The sequence below is a fragment of the Canis lupus genome, chromosome 3 (assembly GCF_003254725.2).
Source record: "Canis lupus dingo isolate Sandy chromosome 3, ASM325472v2, whole genome shotgun sequence".
In the NCBI taxonomy this organism is placed as follows: domain Eukaryota; kingdom Metazoa; phylum Chordata; class Mammalia; order Carnivora; family Canidae; genus Canis; species Canis lupus.
The window spans coordinates 85441612-85462268 of NC_064245.1; the positions used below are offsets into that span (position 1 = coordinate 85441612).

At 44.1% G+C, this 20657-nt stretch overlaps 1 long non-coding RNA gene across 1 annotated transcript; it reads left to right on the plus strand.

Moving 5' to 3' along the window:
* The first annotated feature begins 3878 nt into the window (after positions 1-3878).
* LOC112653815 (uncharacterized) lies at positions 3879-8006 on the plus strand. The gene is made up of 3 exons (XR_003132550.2): positions 3879-4046; positions 5676-5834; positions 7695-8006. It is a non-coding gene; the product is annotated as an uncharacterized LOC112653815 (long non-coding RNA).
* The last annotated feature ends 12651 nt before the right edge of the window (positions 8007-20657 follow it).

Consider the following 20657-nt stretch of genomic DNA (forward strand, 5'->3'; position numbering starts at 1 on the left):
CTCACTATTCCTGTCCATTTCCTAGCCAAGTTCTCCAGATTTTTGTCAATTCTGTGGGTCTTTTCATATCCCTTTAATAAGTTCACCTTTGCTTAATTTAGCCAAGGTCTGTTTCTTTCGGCTTGGTAAGGCTCCACACCTTGGCCTTGGCACCAGGGACAATGGGACTTTAAAGAGACCCACCTATACTGCTTCTGATGAGACTCACTGCTCCCGCTATGGGCACTGCCCACTACATGCCGAAAATTATCTCAAAGACCAGGCCCAAGAAGGGGTAGTTAGAACTGGTTATCTTCTTCCCCTGGGAGACTATCAGGACCATCTCATTACCTGAGACACCCCTCAAAGTGCCAGCCTCTCAGGCCATTCCTGACTCATCTGATTCCCACACAGCTCTGAGTATTTCCTAATGTGACTCAAGCTGCCAACCCTTCCCAACACCCAGGTTATTTCAGCACACCTCTAAAACTGGTGTTTGATCAGCAGCAAAATGCCACTATCCCCAGCCTTTTCTCTTATTAAAGTCTGCCTTTCCCTGTGAATGTGGTTTCCCTAAAGCCCTCTCCAATTACCACTGCCTTTTTTCCTGGAGGTACAGGGCATTCTCCTCAATTCTCCTTCTAGATCACTGCTTCCCATCCTACCCCAACCTCCTCATCCTGTACAACCTTCAGCTCACTGGAAGCACATAGACTCACTCACTCCTTTCCTACTACACTTACCTACTAGCTTCCAAGACATGTCTCCTTCCTTATTCAGGGAAGAGTTGAACTAGTGTGGGCCATTGTGTTTTTTCTCCAACATCCTTGGAAGATTCAGCACCTATGTAGATGGCTCATCCAACACTCTGACCTCTCAGTTTCTATCCCTCACTTGTCTTTTTTCTCATGCCATCTCAGCAGCCCATTCCCAGAATCATATTCTAGACTTTGATGTGATCAATAACTCTGCCCTCTCCAGAATTTCTTTCAAAAAGCATCCCACTCTCTCATTACATCTTCCCATCTCTCCAGCTCATTCCTTCTATTATTCTAACTCCAACTTTTCAGTTCCATTGACCCTATGAACTCTTGTTGTCCGTCACTTGCTTTGTGTCTCTACTTCTCTCCTTACCCCTCACTACAGCCCCTGTCTCGTACAAATCCTCTGGAGAAGTGTTGCAGGGGTTAGCAGCACAGGCTCAGAGTGAGACTGCCAAGGTCAAATCCTGGCTCTGTCACTTAGTAGCTACGTGTCCTTAGACTGGTTACTCAATCTTCTGTGTCTCAGTGCATCATTTATAAAAGGGGGGCGGGTGTCTATCTTTCTCAAAACATTGTTATAAAGATTAAATGGGTTAATATTTAATATTAATATTTAATACAAAAATACTTACATGTGTCTGGTACATAGAAGCCACTATAAAAGAGCATGTGAAATAAATTTTTAATACTCTTCAACCATTTTTGAAGAAAAAATGCATCTCATTCCATCTCTTTTACTCACTTGGCAAAAACCAAACTCTTGGATAAACCCTCTTTTTCATTTACTGCATATATGGACCCCAGTGGGTACAAATGGCTAGAGAAAAACACACAAACATATTTTACTCTATAGTTATAAATATGTAACCACATATCTCGAGTGGGCTCAGAATTCTATCTCATTCTGTAATAAATAAATTCTTCTACTCTATTTTTAAAGCATTCTTCTCTTTCTGTAAATCTTTAATATCCCACCTAACCTTTAGCCAATGACCTTCTTTTTCCTTTCATTAAAACATAAAACAGTTAAACATATTTCAACCACCGATCAAGCCATTTGCACCTGTATCTATCCACTCTTCCTCTTGGGCACTGGATCCCATCCTCTTTTATCTACTCAAAACTTGGTTTATGCAAGTATTTTCTTTCTCTCCTGAAATACAAATTTCTTCCCATCAATAATGTACATTCCTATCAGTGTAAAAACATGCTCTAATATTGCTCACTTTTTTAAAAACTTAAAATCTCTCTCATCCACAACCCCTACTGGCCCATTTCTCTCCTGCCTTTTTAAGCACAAGTCTTTGCAAGAGTTGTCTATATCAGCTGCTTCTACTTTCTCATCCATTCTCTCTCTCTTTTTTACTCATTGAACTTGCTTTTTTCAAAGTTGCCCAAAATTTCCACACTGGCCCAAACCAGTATGTCTTCATCCTACTTGACTGATACTGGCAACTCGGTGAGCACTGCCTTGTTCTTGAGACATCTTTCCCTGGCCTCCAGGACATCACTGCCTTTCTTGTTTGTTCTCCTCACACTGGTCAACTCTTTTCTGTGTCTTTTTCTGGCCTCTCCTTTACCTGACCTCTGAAAGTTGAGGGTCCCAGGTCTCATTCAGTTTCAATGTTCTAAATACTAGCTATATTTTAATGACTCTTAAACTTATACCTTTAGTTTCCCCTCTCCCCTGAAATCTAGACTCATATATCTGCTTAACTAAAATCTATACTTTGATATCTGAATAGTCACCTTGAACTTAAAATATCTAAAACATAACTCTTATTTTTACTACCCCACCCCAAAATGCTCCTCTTGTATCTTTTCCTTTCCAGCAAATGGCAGCATGATTGATACTGTTGGCCAGGCCAAAAATCTTGAACTCAGCCTTAATTATGCCTTTTCTCTCACTTCTATATCCAGTATATCAGCAAGCCTTGTTGGGACTAACTTCAAAATGTATCCAGAATCTAACATATTCTTGTGTGCCCATTGCTACTAATCCACTCTACACCACCATCATCGCTCACCTACATGACTAAACGGGTCTCTTAGCTGGTCTCCCTCTTTCAGCCTATACTCCTTTTCCCCTCTCATTCATTTTTCATACAGCAGCCAGTGGGATCCTTCTGCCACATGAGCCATTTCATGTTACTCTTCTACAAGAGCTTCTTGTCACATTTGAAATAAAATATAAAGACCTAACCATGACCTTCAAGGATCCTGATAATCTGTCTGAATCTCTGTTTCCATCAACTGCCTATTTACTCTATTGCTCATTCTTCTTTAGTCACATTCCCCAGGATCTTTGACCTCTTTGTTAATCTTCAGACATGCTGTGTGTATCCCATCTCAAGACCTTTGTCCTCATAGTTCACTCTGTCTAGAGCATACCACCCCCCCACAACACACACCCATCTTTGTCATGGCTCAGCCTCTCTCCTCATTCCAATCTTTGTCCAAATGTCATTTCTTAAGACCTCCATTATATTTAACATAGCCTGCTCCCTGCCTCCATTCACTCTCTGTTGTAGACAGTTCCCAATGATGGTTGCCATCAATTTGGCCCATTGGGAGACGGACTCTATTTGCCCATCCTTGAATCTGGGCCAGTCTCGTGACCTGCCTTGACCAATAGAACACAGAGGAAGTGGCAGTGTGCCAGTTCCGGGACTGGTCTTTAGCAAGTCTGGAAGCTTCCAGGCTACTTTCTCTGAAGAGGCTAGTTGCCGTATTACAAAGAAGATCAAGCTAGACTACTGAATGATGAGATATCATGTAGAGAGGGAGTGTGGAGGAGTATGGAGCCACCACACATATGAATTCTTGGACTTTCAGCCCAGCCTAATGCCAATGAATGTGGCCAAGTGACTGACCCCAGTGGATTAAACCAGCCAGCTGAACCATCCCCAAATTTTTGACCCACAAAATCATGAAAAATAAGAAGTTTTGTTTAAAGCCACCAAATTCAGGATAGTTGGTAACAAGGTAGTACATAACTGAAATATCTCCTAATACTCTGTGCTGTAGATGAAATGTTTGTATCCTCCCCAAATTCATATGTTGAAAACTGTTGCCCATTATGATGAGAGGTGGGGGTCTCTAGGAGATGATTAGGTCATGACGACAGAGCTCTCACGAATGGGATGAGCGCCCCAACAAAAGAGACCGCACAGAGCTCTCTTGTGCTCCTTCCACCACGTGAGGACATAGCTAGAAGACGACTGTAATGAACGAGAAAGTGGACTCTTACCAGACGTTGAATCACCAGGCACATTGATCTTGGACTTCCCAGCCTCCAGAACAGTGAGAAATAAATTTCTGTTGTTTATGCGACACCCAGTCTATGGCATTTTGTTACTCCATATTTTCACAGTATTTTATTAGACTAGTCTGAACAGACTAAGACACCATTTACTTTTTTTTTTCCGTTTATTTTTCTTCATAGCAATTGTTTCAGTAAGAAATTACACAATTATTATTAGTTTATCTACTGCTTATTATCTGTCTCTGCCTCCAGAATATAACCTTACAAGGAAAAGGACTGTCTTTTCATCATAGCATTCGCAATGTTTGGAACAATCTCTGGCCTATTTTAGGACTCGATAGATATTTGTTGATAAATTAATATACCAAGAACCTTAACTGCTAAAAAGCCTTACTTTTCTACAAAAAATCATATCCATCCTCACTGAAACACTTTCCTATAAGTCCCAGATCCAGGGATGTCTGGGTGGTTCAGTGATTGAGCCTTGGGCTCAGGGTGTGATCTCAGGGTCCAAGGATTGAGTCTCACATTGGGCTCCCCACAGGGAGCCTGCTTCTCCCTCTGCCTATGTCTCTGCCTCTCTGTCTGAATCTCTCATGAACAAACAAATAAAATCTTAAAAAAAAAATCCCAGATTCAATTACATCTGCCCTTTAAACCAGAGATCTCAATCAGGTTCCTAGGAAAACAGCAGCCTCCCCTCTCCTCCTCAGGGAATACTTTGGATCAAGATCTGCAGTGCATTTTAAGATGACTTAGGTATTGTTACCACTCACTGGATAGTACAGAACAATCCTGTGGGTTGGTTAATGACAAAGTACCACTTAGTCCTCTCATCTTCTCAGGACAGACTTCTTGTGCCATCCAGCCCCTCCCATTTAAATACATACAAGTCCCCATTTTAGGACAGAACATCACAGCAGGGTCTGATAATTCTTATTAATTCCTGAGATCCCACCAATTTTTCCATCAGGGCAACATGAGAACAGCCCCCTCTGTGTTAGTCATCGACGATCATTTTCTAGCGTGCTTCCTCCCTGATTCACTGGCCCTCATCGTGCATGAGATAGCGGACACAGCCACATTGGGGAATGCCTTTCTCTGAAATAGGTTTGCTGTGATTTCTTTCATGCCTGATTGGAACACAGAGTCATAATTAGAATGAGGCTCCTCTCCCAGGTCATTGTTCTGATGGTTCTAAATTGGTTCACACAATCCCATTTCTTTCTAAATGAACAGGACCTTTGCCTTTTTGGTTGTAGACATGTGAGATTGACCACCGGGTCCCCAACACCTCCCTGTGACTACCATTTTCCCTGGTGTTTTCGGGTACTCTGCCCTATACATTTCATTTGGGGAGCCACATTGCTAGGTTGTAATTTAATTTTTCTAAATTTAGTCTGTAGAAGGCTCACCGCCAATGGAAGGGGGTTATAGCTCACTAGGAATCCACATTTAAGCAGGAGAGAGTCCTCTCTGGGGATCTGGATTTATTTATGGAGTTTGGGGACTCAAATGAAGACCAAATGACTTAGCAGCCACACTTCCCCACCGCAATTTAACAGTCTCTTAAGCACAAAATCAAACACAATATAAATAAAATGGCTTGAGTCTTTCCTGAGTGTCTTACCTTAACTTCCGCTGTCTTCTGTCTTGCTGTCCCCTAGATGTCCCCAAAGACCCCCTCTATCTTCTTGAAGAACTGTAGCTTTTTAAGGAGAAACAATCGCCTCTCCTGAAATGCTTTCTACTACCTCAGGAGCCATCCGGCAGCGCAGAAAGAATTATTAAAAGATCAGATCTGTTGAAGATCTTAATTAGAAAAGGTACCAGTTGTGTGCAATACCTTTCAGAAAACATGTTATGTGCCTACACCTGTACTCGGCATTATGGGAAATAAAGGCATAAATCAATTTTATATCTCACTCTCTGCTAATAAGGGAGTTAAAAAGACAAGCCATAATATAGTAGAGTAGTTCAGAACATACGATATAGAAGTAAATTGGCTGGACTAGAATCCTGGCTGGAATCTGGTTAGGATACCTAGCCTTTCTGTGCCTCAATTTCCTCATCTGTAAGTCAGAGACACTAGGAGGCGGTACCTCACTGGTTACTACGAGGATTTAAATGAGTTGATATATGTAAACAGGAGAGTTTCTCACATGAAGTAAGTGATTTCTGTTTTATATTGATATGGATGTGTGTGTGTAGATGTGCGTGTCATCTTCATACAATGTAGAAATTACCCACTGCAAGGGAGGGGTCCATATAGTGCTATCAGGATCCAGAGGCAGGAGACATCTGCAGCTAAAAAGAACTAGGGAGGGCAAAGATGATCATGCTCACTAAATATTACATTGCTTTGCCCACTTTCCAGTTCTTTCATCAGGATCACATGATAAGTTCTGGCGAGTGGCATGTGTGTGAACGTGCTGAGTTTATTTGGTCCCTCTTTTCCTGCTGCAGTGAATGAGAAGGCTCTGCATCCCAGATATTGTGGCTACAGTTGGTAGAAAGTCCATCAACCTGAGTACCTGAGTGTCGACATAGAGTACAGATACCTCTCCTGACCCAAACACACACATTCAACCCTCCAAGCCCCCCCCACAATGAATATATAGCATGAGCAAAATATAAATCTTCCATATGCTAAGCCATTGGAAGTTTAGGCTTCATTTGTCACTGTAATGTCACCTAGCTTGTCATGATTAAGTATATGTCTCTCTCTGTATGTATATAATATTCTATGTGCCTTATATAAATAAATATAAATATAAGATTAAAATTATATAAAATTAATATACATATATATAATGGTGGGGGGACAACCCAAGAAAAAGAATGGAAGTATTGCAAAGTATAATGTGTCGAACAAATGTTTGATTGAAAAGAAAAACTGACGTCAGATCATGGAGGCCTTTACATTCCAGACTAGAGAGGTTAGACTCTATTCCACATGGAACAGTCACCATTAAGCATGTTGTCTGGGATAATTGCCCCCAACAGACACTCCAATGAGAGTTCTATGAAGAGCAAGAGACTTTCACGAAGTCCAGTGCTTTCAGGTAGTACCTACTTGAGCCAGAGAATCTCTCCCTTCCCCAAATAGTTCAGAACACTAGAAGTTTGCTCTGTGAGTCACTATTAAGAACTGGGTTTTATGGTCTTAAAGACAAAAAGTTTTTTATCATGATTCCTAATCCACCTTCATAAACTCTCCCAGTCCAGGGTAGCGTGACCTCCCCACCCCTTGCATTTGCTGTTGGAACTGAAGCAATGTTTCAGTATGACAGCTTCTAGAGAGAATAACCAAAACTTGCATGCTCCCCTTCATCAAGTGAGGGCCTTGCTGACTGAGAGCATTTCTCAAAGTGGAATGGTTTTAAATACTTCCACAACCAAAATTAAAAGAGGGTATGTTTCTGCCCAAATTGAAAAAAAAATTGCCTAAGAAAACCAAGAATTATAGTTTTTGCATTTTATCTCAGAAATATTAAAACCTATTATGTTGGTTGAGGTAATCACAGCTACTATAACAAATAAACCCCAAACTGAGTAATAGCTCAAACATCATAGACATTGATTTGTTAATACAAAATCCTAAATGGTGTTTGGAGGTGGTTTCTCTCTGTATGATGACTCAAGGATCATGGCTCCTTCTATCTTGTGGCTTTGTCCCCTTCCAGCTGTAGTGTTCAAGGGTTCAAGATCATCGTGCCAATCTGCATCTAGCTGGCAGAAGGGGAACGAGAATGGAGTTTCATGCATGGAAGTTTCACCGGCCAGGTCCTGAAGTGGTACGCATCATTTCTGCTCACCTTCCATCAGCCAGCACTCACTTATAGGGTCTCTGTTAATTGCAAAATTGGCGGGTAAATGTCATTTACCTGTGTGTCCAGGAAAAAAAGAAAAGAAAAGATGCCTGGGGAATAATGACCAGCTTTGCCACACCTGTTATTGTTTGTTTTTCTCCCAATATACATCTATTAAAAAATGAGTTAGTGAATTAAACTTCTGCTCATTCTTTCAATAGATATTTATTGAACACCTGTTGTGTTCAAAGTACATGCATGGTGGCTGCGGGTCAGTTAGGGGAAACACAGGGAAGAATGTGATAGAAAGCCTTCCTGGGGATCCCTGGGTGGCGCAGCAGTTTGGCGCCTGCCTTTGGCCCAGGGCGCGATCCTGGAGACCCGGGATCAAATCCCACATCGGGCTCCCGGTGCATGGAGCCTGCTTCTCCCTCTGCCTATGTCTCTGCCTCTCTCTCTTTCTCTGTGTGACTATCATAAAAAAAAAAAAAAAGAAAGAAAGCCTTCCTGGAGGAGTTTATGAGGCAGAAAATGACAAAAGCTCCAGGGGAGGCTCAGATGGGCTTTTTGGAAGTTCAGCAGAGGGGTTGGGTGGAGGATTCTAGGATAGGAGTGGGGTGCTGCAGGCTAATAGGAGCAAAGCCAGGGGGTCCTCGAGGCAGGAAGTAGGAGATTCAATCTAATGGGAGCGAAGGGTGAAGGAGATGAGAGACGAGAGAGGACGTGTAAGTTGGACAACTTTGTTCAAGTCCACCGCCTTCGGACTCTCACTGATCACAGGTGATGATGCATTTCTGAGAAAGGCGATTCAATCACCTATTTTCCCCCATCCATTTTTCATTAAGCCAGTACCCTGCTCCTTTTCCACTTCAAATAATTATAAAGATGATTATGGAAATGATGGTGGCGGTGGTGATGCTAATGATTAGGAGGGAGAAGAGATTTTGTAAAATTTCCTAATGTACTCAGACATCTTTGCCTCACTCAGAGGAATCCTCGAGATCGGCATTCATGAGCTGCCGTGGGCCGATTTCCACTCCCTGGGAGCTCACAAGGGAGGATGTGCAGCAGATGAGGGACTGCTTTTGAGAATCAGCAGAGCATGGCGACTTGGCAGTCAGTTTGGAGAACACGGAAGTCACAAAGCAGTACATTTAGGGCAGGCCTGAACGGGCTCAAACATCTCCACCAGACCACGGGGCCAAAAATCACTGGTACCGAGACCAGTGTACTCCACCATTGGCCTTTCAAAACCAAAACAAAACAAAACACAAAACACATAAGAGCTGGGTAATTAGGCTGCTTATTCTTCATCTGAATTAGGCAGACAGACCAGCCAAGTGCAGGGAACCTAAAGCAACCTGAACAGATGAAGTTTAGACACAATCCAAGTCATTTCAGTTGACCACCAGTGTCACCTACGGGAAAGGGTGTGGGCTGCCCAGCCTGTTCTGCGGAGTGCAATCTGCCCTTCTTGTCCTTTCTGGACAGTCCTTGCCTGTCTTCCTTTCTGGGCTCATGTCGGCTCCCAGACACAGTAGTAGAGAACAAGGGGGAAACAACTATTCCGTGAAGACCATGAGACTGCATTCATTCTCAGGTAGGGCTGCCACAACACAACGCCTCACACTTGGTGGCTGAGAACGGAAGGAATTTCCTTTCACAACTTTGGAAGAGCACTCAACATGAAGGAACAAGAATTGCTAAGGCTCTAGGATGGAAGGCTTGCATGGCCAGTGCAGTGGCCACGAAGAAAGTGAGAGAAATACAGGAGGTTAATGCCAAGCCTTCTTCCATGGCATGTACCATCCCCTCCATTGGCAATCCCAGGCATCCCTTAAAATCCACTCATGCCCCTTCCCCTTGATTCTGTCTCCTTCCTGGGCATCGACTCTGTCTACATATGCTGCCAATCTTGACCTCCTCTATGCCCACACAACCAATATCTCCAGAAAAGCACCTGGCATGTTGCGTTGAACACACGGGAAGCCCTGAGTGGTGTTTCCCTTTCTTATCTCTTCAAATCCTTAGCACAACTTTAGGGATTTTTCACTGCAAATCAAATTTGAAGTGAGTTTTTAGAGAAGACCTGGTTTATGTGCCAAGACACAAAGACACAATAGGGGCCTTTCAAAGAGCTCTCTTGCTAACGTTAAATCATAAGGAACAATGTGCTTCCTGACATTTTCAGATTCCCAGACCAGAGATTGAATATGATCAAGGAGGGGAGTAGGGGTGAGCTGCTTTAGGAACGTTCTGTCCAGACTACGTCTTTATTTGTGGGGCAAAGGGAAGGAATTCACTTAGTGTTCATGGATGTACCCAGATGTGTGTGCCCTGATTTTTGTCCAAGCCAAGTCTTAGCTATGGAAAATATCCCTGTTCTGTAAAGGAACTCTCAAGGACGCCAGGGAGATAGAGGAAAGTCTGTGTACACATGTGTGTATGAATGTGTGCGTGTGGCATGAGAGAGAGAGAGCACTTGTGAGCTTAAATTCATGTATGTTGGGGAGGGGAGGGAGTGGTGGATCCAGTTAACACAAGGAAATTTAATCCGCACTTGACTGCTTAGCCAAGTATAGAAGTAGTACCTAGGGGGTGACATCATTATATGGGAAGGTGGTTGTAAGTGGAACACTTCAGGCTTGGAGAAGTTTTCGGCACCTGCTTTAATCAACCTTACAACTATTTTTATGAAGATTCACACTTATAGAAGTTTGATGAGTTTTCTCGAGTTCCTTCCTTTTGCTTATAGTTTGGGATTTTTCCATGTTTTTGGACACAAATAAATGCAGCTGTTTGCTCTGTGAGAGCAAGAGAAAACATATATTTAGGCTGCATTTGTAATACAGAGAGTGTTCAATTGAGACTGGATTTGGCTTCTTGCCTTATGTTTCAACTTTTCTTTTTAATAGCATAAGATCCTTTATTCATGCAAATGATGCTATTGACTCATCAGCATGGTTAAGCCAAAGAAGAGGGGTCTGGGCATAAAAACAATGGTGTTTCAGTTCTGCTTCATCAGTAATGACCTTCCTGGATGTGGCAGATTGTATTTTCCAAAGATGGTCCCCAAGTCTCACATCATTACATCTTGACAATGTGACCTTGACCCTGTCCCATTAGGAGGAGGCATCTCTGTCCGCTCCTCTACAATCCGAATGGGCTCGCGACTTGCCTATAACCAAGAGAACGCAGTGGAAGTGACCACCATGCACCACTTTGGAGGCAGGGTCATAAAAGACAATATAGCCTCCTCAACCTTGTTCTTAGAACGTGAACATCCAGAGCTTTGCCTCTCCTGAGGCTACTGTTCTGGGAGGAAACTAAACAGTATGGAGAAACCACGGATAGGTGCTCGAGTCAAAAGTCCTGATCTTTGATGGGTGATGTATGGAATTGCTGAATTACTGTCTAGTACACCTGAAACTAATACAACACGGTGTGTTAACAACACTGGAGTGAAAATAGGACTTTAAAAAGTCCTGGTTTTTGAGAAAGACAAATACCATATGATTTCACTCATACATGGAATCTAAAAAACAGAACAAACGAATAAACAAACAAGCAGAAAATAGATTCAGACCTATAAATAAAGAGAACAAGCTGATGGTTGCCAGATGGAAGAGAAGTAGGCACAGCCTAGAGAATCTAGTCAAGGATATTGTGATGGGGTTTATGGTGACAGATGGTAGCTACGCTCGTGGTGAGCACAGAGTAGTGTATGGAGAAGTTGAATCACTATGCGTACACCTGAAACTAATGTAACATCGTGTGTCCACTATGGCCAAATGAAAACAAAATTTGAAAGTTCTAGGTTTTGAGTTCTCACAGCCCAGATGCCAGACCTGTGATTGAAGAAGTCTTCAGATGTTCCACACTCTCAGTCATGAAGTGCTTCAAAACTTTAAGTATTTCCAGCTAAGGAACCAGGCAGGCCAGAGACCAGCTCTCCCCGTCGAGCCCTTTCTGCCCTGCAGACATGCCATGTGAAGGAGAAATTAAATTCTTTCTTATTCAAGTCTCTGTCTATTTGGCTCTCTATTACTCAAGCTCAGCTTTGATCGAAATACACCCCTCAAAGGTTCCTGGTACTTGTATGATAAAGTCCCACTTCCAGAATGTGGCTAAGGCTCTGGTCTTCCCTCCAGCCTGATCACTCATCACTCTCTTCCCTACTCTTGTGCTCGAGTTCAGCTAGTCTTCATAAAGTTTCTTTGGTCTCAGGCAGTTCCCTCTGCCAGAGTGGCACTCCTTCTCAGCCCATCCTCTTGCCTCGCTAACTTCAGGTCTTATGTTAAATGACACTTCACATGGATTCCTATTATATACTCTTACGGCATCCCTGTATTTTTCTTTCACGGTACTTGTCACCTTGGTGATGAAATAATCATTGGCATAACTGTTTGGTACCTGCCTCACCACTACATTGTAGATATTATGGGGATCAGGCTCATGTCACTCCTGTTTCCTGCTCTATTCCCAGTGCCTAAACCATGCTTGGCAAATAGTAGTTTCCTCAAACAGTATTTGTTGAATTTTATTGCATGAACTTGTAAGACAGCTGACCAAAGTTTGAAGGGTAGACTTGTGGCTGGAAAAGTAAGCAAAAGATGAACCTGCCCATATTGGTATCAACCTATGACCTTGGCTTCATAGTTATTATACTCACAGATCAGCTGAGCTCACCCCACCAGGCTGCAGGCCTCCTGAGTTTGTTCCCTATAGGCTATCTTGAGTGTCATCAGGGACACTTCTGATAATAGAATCTCTCTCTTTAAAAAATTGGTTTATGGATGAAAAAGTCCCAAGTATATAGGATGCTGAGTTTAGCAGAATCTGTATGTAAATTGGTATTTTGCTGGTGATCAATCTTGTGCTAAAAATGGAAAATCAATAAAAAAAAGAAGATCTAAGGGGAAAAATAAGTTGTAGACATTTTTGGTCCAATGAGTTTCCAAGTCCGAGGACACTGCATCTGAGACCAAGGTTACTGTCTGTTTCAAAGGAGTGTGCAAGAGAAGTGGACGACCATCTCATTTATACAGAATATGACTGAAGGATTCAGTGAGAGAAAAGTTCCAAGGCAATGCTTCCTATTACACTTCTTGGGAAAGGCCTTTGCAGTAGCTCCTGGAGACAAAGGAGGGATTCATCATCATACGTGACCAGTGGTTCTGGAATCTCTTGAGCTGCAGAGTTCACAGAACCATTGAAGAGACAAGAGCTGAAACAGCAGTGAGCTGAAAGACATTGAAGTAGCATGAAAAAGAATAAAAGTCCATAAAAAATACTTCATCTCAGATCCTTCAACTAGATATCAAAATGGGTTGACACAATTGAAAGATACGGATGGTGCTAGGCAAATGCCGCCAAGTAGGGCCAATTCCAACCACTTCTGACTGAAGTGGGAAAGCCTTGGGAAAGGTAAAACATTAACTGGGGAGCCAGTAGACCTATACACCATGAACTTTCTCCAGACAACTTTGTAGATGCCTAATTAGCTTTGTTAGACAGAGATGAGGAAGGTCTCATTAAGAAAAATAGCTGCTAGTGTTGAACTGGGCCTCGTCCCCCACTTCCTATGTTGGATTCCTAACCCCTAGTACCTTAGAATGTGACCTGATTTGGATATAGGGTCATGGCAGATGTAATTAGTTAAAATGAGGTCCTACTGAAGTGAAGTGGGTCCCTAATCACTCCAGTATGATTGGTGTCCTGTTGAAAGGAGAAATTTGGATGCAGGGACAGACACATATAGAAGGAAGACAAGAGACACAGAGAGAGGATAGTCATCTACAAGCCATGGAGAGAAGCCTGGAACAGATCCTTCATAGCCAATTTTGGTGTCAGACTTCTGGCCTCCACAATTATGAGACAGTAAATTTCTGTCATTAAAACCACCCAGTGTGTGGTTCTTTGTTACAGCACCCCCAGCTAACTAATACAGTAGCATAGCACAATAGCAGCGTGCACAGAGCTTAGAGAAAGTTTAATCCTGGATCCACCCTTACTAGCTAGGTGACATTGGTCAATCATTTAAAAGCCCTAACATTCTCAGCTTCCTCTTCTTTCAAACACAGATAATCAGGAATGATATTCAAAATATTTAACAACCCATAGGATACACAGCAGAGGCTGCCAATCTCCCAGGCAGCCACAGGAGAGTGCCCGCAGATGCGTTAGTTCTTGAAGGCTCATTCCACTCTTGGACAACTACATGGACACCATGCACTTGCCTGTTGAGATGCTGGCTCCACCACCCAGGGCTCTCTCCACCCCTTCAGCATCTGGTCAACTTAGGCCAGGAGAACATGCGGGGATGAGGGTCATTGTGGGGGAACCACACAGGGCTCTCAGAACATGATGAGAGGCGGTGCCCACCTAGGTCTCTCCTGGGCTGAGGTATTTGGTTAGGGAGTGGTATAAGGGTATGGACTTCATTCCTAGGATACAGAGCATCTGTTATTTACCAACATGTATGGAAACATTTTACAATTTCAACAACCTATGGGGGCTTCCTGGCTTTTACCAGCTGACTACCAAGACCTGGGATAATTACAGACACTACATGGTTTTATGAAAATTAGGTGAAGTGACACATGCCAAATGCTTAGCAAAGCGCCCGGCATATGGCAAATGCTCAGTAAATGCTAGTTTACATTATTATTGAGAAAGATGGTATTTCAATAGAACTCAGGGAACATTTATTAAGCACCTACTATGTGCTGTACTGTCTTGGGCAGTAGGGATACAGAGATGAATATGGTCCAATCTCTGTCTTCAAGAAACGTATTTTTATTCTTTTCTACTTCCCTGCTCTTCATAATGAAGAGAGATTGAGTCTTTCAATGCCTCAGTGCCTGTTACTGTAGGTTCTACCTTCCTTTCCACAAAAGATGTACTCCTACCATCATCAATTGGGTATTTCTTTAGGGACTCTCCCAAGCCATTGTTTGGTTTACGTGATCCCTGAACTGATCGAATCTAAAAGAAAACAAACAAAAAACTTGTATTGAGGCCTGAACTCAATTGATTTTGTTTCCATTAAGATAAAAAGAAAAAAAAAGTCAAGCTTAGTTAATATGTGCCCAGTATTGTTTTTTCCAGGACGGCATCAAAGGATCATTTGTGATAAAAATCAGACCCTCTGCTGTGGTAGTTCGTTTCCAAAGATGGAATTCTTTGGAATTCCTCTGTCCCGATACGTACATGGATGCCTCCATCCCATCCTTATCTAGAGGGAGACTCTGTTACTCAACTTTCTTGAAACTAGGTTGACTTGTGACTACTTCGACCAAAGTCTGTGTCGTGGTGGAAGAGATTTCATGCCAGTTCCAGGGCTGAGCTTTTATAGCACTGGAAGCTTCCATTTTGCTATGGTCTGAATGCTTGTGTCTCCTCAAAATTCAAATGTTTATATTCTACTCCCCAGGTGATGCCGTGTGCAGGTGGGGCCTTTGGGAGGTGATTACACAGTGAATGCTCTGCTGTAATAACTAGGATGTTCTTTTAGGGACCCCAAAGACCCAACTTACCTCTGTGTCACCGTACTGTGTTAGATCACAATGACAAGACGGCCATCTAAGAACTGGCCCTCACAGACACCCAATCGGTCTGCACCATGATCTTGGGCTTCCCAGCTTCCAGAACTGTAAGAGATAAATGTCTGTGGTTTTTAAGCTTCTCAGTTTACGGTATTTTGTTAGAGCCTCCTGAATGAACGAAGACATACTTTCTCTTCCTTGAAACACTTGCTCTTGAGAAGCTCCTTCTGGGAACCTGGCTGCCGTGTAATGAAAAGCCCAACATGGAGAGACAGGGGTAGGTGTCTGAGTTGCCAGCTTTAGCTGAGTTCCCAGCCGGCAGGCAGCGTTGACTGCCAATGTCACCTGCCAGCCATGTTAATGAGCTACCTTGGATGTCCGGTACAGATGAGCCTTCAGAGAACCATAGGGCCGGCTTCCATCTGACCTCCCCAGAGAAGACTCCATAGAGAACAACCTAGCTGAGCCCAGTCAACCGGCAAAGCCCCCAGAGACAGTAATACATCAACGATTGAGCCACTAGGTGTGGGGTAGTTTGTTGCATAGCAATAGGTGACCAGGATTCTGCTCTTCGTGAATTTCAAATATCCTCAACTACAAAGCATTGTGAAGAAGCAGAGCATGGGAATCAGAAGCTGGACTCTGGCCACAGCTCTGTCCCTAACAGGCTCTGTGACCTTGGGCAAGGTGCTTCATCACCTTGGGCCTCTATTTCTTCTCTTGTAAAATAAGGGGTCCAGATCTCTGAGAGTCCTCATACTTCTAACACTCCATGGTGCTGTAACCCTTCTTGGGTGATGTCTAACAGCACCTCCACTAACCTTTTGTGCAGAGCTCCACCCAAATGTAAAATTCTGCTTGACTTCACAGAGCTGTAGACCCTCAAGGTCAGCTGGCTCAATCTGCTCATTGTATAGATGAGGACACCACATCACAGGGGGGTGGGGGTGCCCCAGCTTCCGCACTCACTGCTCCAACCCTCTGCTCCCTTTCTCAAGCTTTTGTCCAATTACTACTTCCTTCACCTTGAAAAGGAGTCATTGCTTCCTCTTTTTCAAATGATCCGGGGTATGGTAAGTAAACTCGCCAACTCATGGTTTCTGTGTCTTTGTGGTCTTTGATCCTCCCCTCTCACGGTTTTCTCAACGGATCTGGTTTTTCTTTTTTGTGTGTTTTTTGTTTTTTTCTTTTTGTTTTTGTTTAACTTATTTTTATTATGATAGGATACATAGAACATAAAATATGTTGTATTAACCATTTTTAAGTGTGCCAAATGGATCTAGTCTTCATGATTCATTTCCGGTTCCTGGAAAGGGTGACCATGTGACATAACATAGCCATAGGGCCGGTTCTGGAATATTTTCCCATGTTTCTGCAGGGTTCAGCTGCTTCGGGAACTTGGCCATTAGACTAAGAGCCTCAAGAGAGAAGACAGGGTCTTAACCTGGTTGTCAGAAGACCTTCCTAAGATGTCTTCTATCACCTTTGGATTCTTTTTCCTGGGCACCTGGGTGTCTCCATAGGTTAAGCATCTGCATTTGGCTCAGGTCATGATCCCAGGGATCTGAGATCGAGTCCTGATCAGGCTCCCCTGCTTAGAGGGGAGTCTGCTTCTCCCTCTGCCCCTCACCCTGTATGTACTCTTTGTTAAATAAATAAATAAGATCTTAAAAAAAAAAAAAACACATGTTTTTCCTGCCTCAGGGGAACAAACAGTGTTCATAAATGGCAGCTATTGTGTCACACGTGGGCTTATATGTGCCTTTTTCCCCGAAAGGTAAGCTACTCAGTGGAATAGCAGGGACACGGCAAGCTCATAAATACCCTCGTTGACAGCCTCTCTTTAGAAATCATGTTTATTTGCCAAGTTGTGCTTCTGCTAGAGAACAAAGGGAAATTTGCCCTATGGTGACTGAATGAGGTCAAAGCCTTATCATTGGTGTCACCAAGGCTTGACAATTTCTGCCCCACGGATGTAATAAAAGTGAGCAGATCGCTGTCATTCTCTGAAACATTTGCTCAAGTACACCCACAGGCCGGGGCTGCGGACCGCAGGCAGACGCCTCTTGGTCGGCCCCCAGACCACGGGAGTCACAGCAGCTCAACCGTTTGGACGCTCGAGGGAATCACGGCTTTGGTGCGGAGAGCAGGACCTAGCGCTGGTGCAAGGTCCGCCAGCAGTGGGAAAGCAGGGGCAGTAAAACCGTGGGGTCAACCTTGCGTCTTGGGGTCTTGAATCTCCTGTGTCACGGCAGTTGCAGGCTGCGGAGCAAGGCCGGGCTCAGGGCAGCTATTCTCGAAAACTGTGAAGGGTTCTCTCTGCAGTCACAGTCACGGCCAGGCCGGAGAGGCTCTCCCCATGGGGACAGGCACATCATTAGAAAACTGTCATGACCCCGGAGGAAGGGGGAAGAGAAAAATCAACATCCAGGTTTCTGAAGGACAGCCTAATGGACAATAAATATTTTACCAGCTCCAGCCTTTTATACGGAATGCCACCTTTTCACCCTATCAAATTGTTTTCTTTGTTTTCCTTCCTCCCCCAAGTCCCATGACTTTTCCAGAGCGCAGAAGGATAAGCAACTGCTGTCACTTCGCTAGTGAATTCTGTACACACGGTAGGTTCTAGATAATGTTAGTCTCTTCTTTTGGTGTCCCTTTTTGTTGAAATAAGCCTGCCCATCTCTACTGGGTAAAAACTGCCCCCGCCAACCCTAAGAGGAAAAAAATTAGACCGTAGGACAATGTAGGTGAGCCTATTTTAGACAATCGTCAGAATTTTTTTTTTTTTTAATAAGCCTTGCAGAGCGACAGGGTCAGTCCCTCTCTCGGCCTGCAGGAGAAGCCAGTGGCCCCCAAGTCAGATCGTTTCTATTTTCGGATCCCCAAGTCCAGAGAGCGCTAACCTCCGCTGCGCCGGGGGCCACGCAGCCAACCCGCCAGCGGCTCAGGCCCGCAGCCTCTCTGCATTTTCATTTCCATAAATTTACATCAAATTTGTGCTGAATCATATCCCCCCCACGCGGAAGAAATGAAATACATTATCAATAAGTACAACAAATTTGAATAATCCGGGAGCGGAGTGACTTTCCCTGTCTCTTGACCGATTAACTCCTTCCTTGGGCCATGACGCACACCACTGCCCCCACCAGCCAGGGTCATTGCTCTCCCTACCCAGCCCTGCGCCCACGGTTTTCTGCTCTTGTCTCCCCCACCTTCTTGAATTTTCTGACCACTTACCAGTAGCCCCCCTCATGGGGCCCTGCCTCTCCCTTTGTCCCCTCCTTCCTTCCTGGCCTCCTCCAGTTCTTGGCCCTCCCCTGCTGACTCCTCCAGCCCCCTCCTCAGGACCCTTCTACCCCAAGAGCTGCCCCTCTGCCTCTGCTCATCACCACCCCCTGCCCTGCAACGCCCCAGCCAATCAGGCCCGTGCCCGTGCCCCTCCAGGACGGCAACTGCGGGTCCCTGCCGGCCAGGCCATCATCAGCCCCACTCAGTCATTTGAGCACCTGAGCAGAGGTTCAGCGGGGAGTGGAACTTCCTTCCACCCCCTGCTGCCTGGCTGATTGGCAGCCAGCGGGGTTGGGGAGGGGAGCAGTGAGCAACTGATTGTTTGCTGCTGGGCAAGGAGGGCTTAGCTGTGGCAGAGAGAGGGCCCAGGAGCTCAGGAGGCAGACAGACAAGAGGATGCTCTGCGTCAGGAACCCCCAGCAGAATCCAGGCCTGTCTGGTGTCTGACTGCCGGCCCTGGTAGGGAAATGATGGATGGAGTGCTTTGCTGAGCATCCCCAGGTAGGGGGAAGAGAGCAGGCTTATCTGTTACAGAATTGAGGTCAGTGGCCCAGGAGACCTCAGGTCTCAGGGCTCCGCAGGAAGCCTGACTGCCACATGCCATACACACCAGGACCTGCCCTCCTTTGCCCTCCCCTCACCCCCAATTTAAAATCAAGAACAAAGAAATGCACTTGGCAATGGGTGTGTGTGTGTGGGGGGGGTGAGGGTGGGGGAGGGTGGGGGGGGGCTGGTAGGATCTAACTGTCCCTCCTTTGATAAAAGCAAGAACTGGAGATCTTGGCTCTAATGGAGTTAATTTTTAAAAATTCATATATGTGTGTGTATACACACACACATATCTAAAAAAATACATCACTATAAACCACTATCATTATGAATCATTTTCTTCCCAGGTTCATCAGACTGGATTTCCTAATTTAAGCAGGAGAAAGGTGACTGCGGGAGAGGAGTGGTCATGAATATTGCCCCAATTGTGTAGTTCAGAGAAAAGCTGAGCCAAAAATCTCAAGTGGAGATTTGCTAAGTTTTCTTTAATGAGAACACTGACATTTTTGCTTGGGCAGCTAGAATTTGAATTGAAAATACTGTCTGGAGAAGCTGTATCACAAGCTTTAGGGCTATCTCGCGTGTCTGGGGCTGTTGGGACCTGGCCAAAGTCATCTTGCACGTCAGTAGAGACATGGTGACGAGGGGCTAGGTTTCTAACAACAGGTTCAAGTCGTCTTTTCTTTCCCCAGCTCTCCCGAGATTTTTTTCTTTTGTTTTGTTTTGTTTCATCAGTATCTGCTGGTTCAACTTCTTAGATTAAGCTATTTTGGAGTTGCCACATCTAAAACCCTCTCAAACTTTTGAAAGTGAGAAGCATCACTCAAAAGCATCTAAGCGCTTTCTTCTAACGCTCTACATACATATAAATAAATAAGTAAAACTGGCCCTGGGGCTATGAATAAATATGGAAAAATTGGGACCCTGGAGATTTTTTAGAGCGCTGAGGGGTGTGAAAAATAGAGGCTAAAGCCAAAGTTTCAATACTTAATGCTCGGGTGGCAAATTTAAGACAGAGGCACCTGGTTTTCAAATGGTCCCGTGCAAACGGACTGTGGGCTGGACCACTTAATGTACTGCTTTTATCAGATATAAGGACAGTTGGTGAGCAGTTTGATCTTTTTTTTTTTTTTTTTTTTTGACAAAAGTTCACCACAATATAATTAGCTTTGTTTTTGTCAGCCTGGGCTGCTGTTGATGAGGTATCTAGAGGCCTCCTGGTATAGGTGCCTAAAAGCTTAAACTGCATTTAATTATTATTATTACTCAATGTCAGGCTACATAAATGAAAAGAGATAAAAAAAGAATCGCTTGCAGCTCCATCGCCTCGGTTCATGATTAAATCACATCTCATAAGCTAAGCAGGTTCGGGCTGGCACTCCGGGCATCGAAACCTCTAAGGAAAACCCCAGGCAACCACAGACGCCGTTTCAACGGAGTTGAAAGTCTC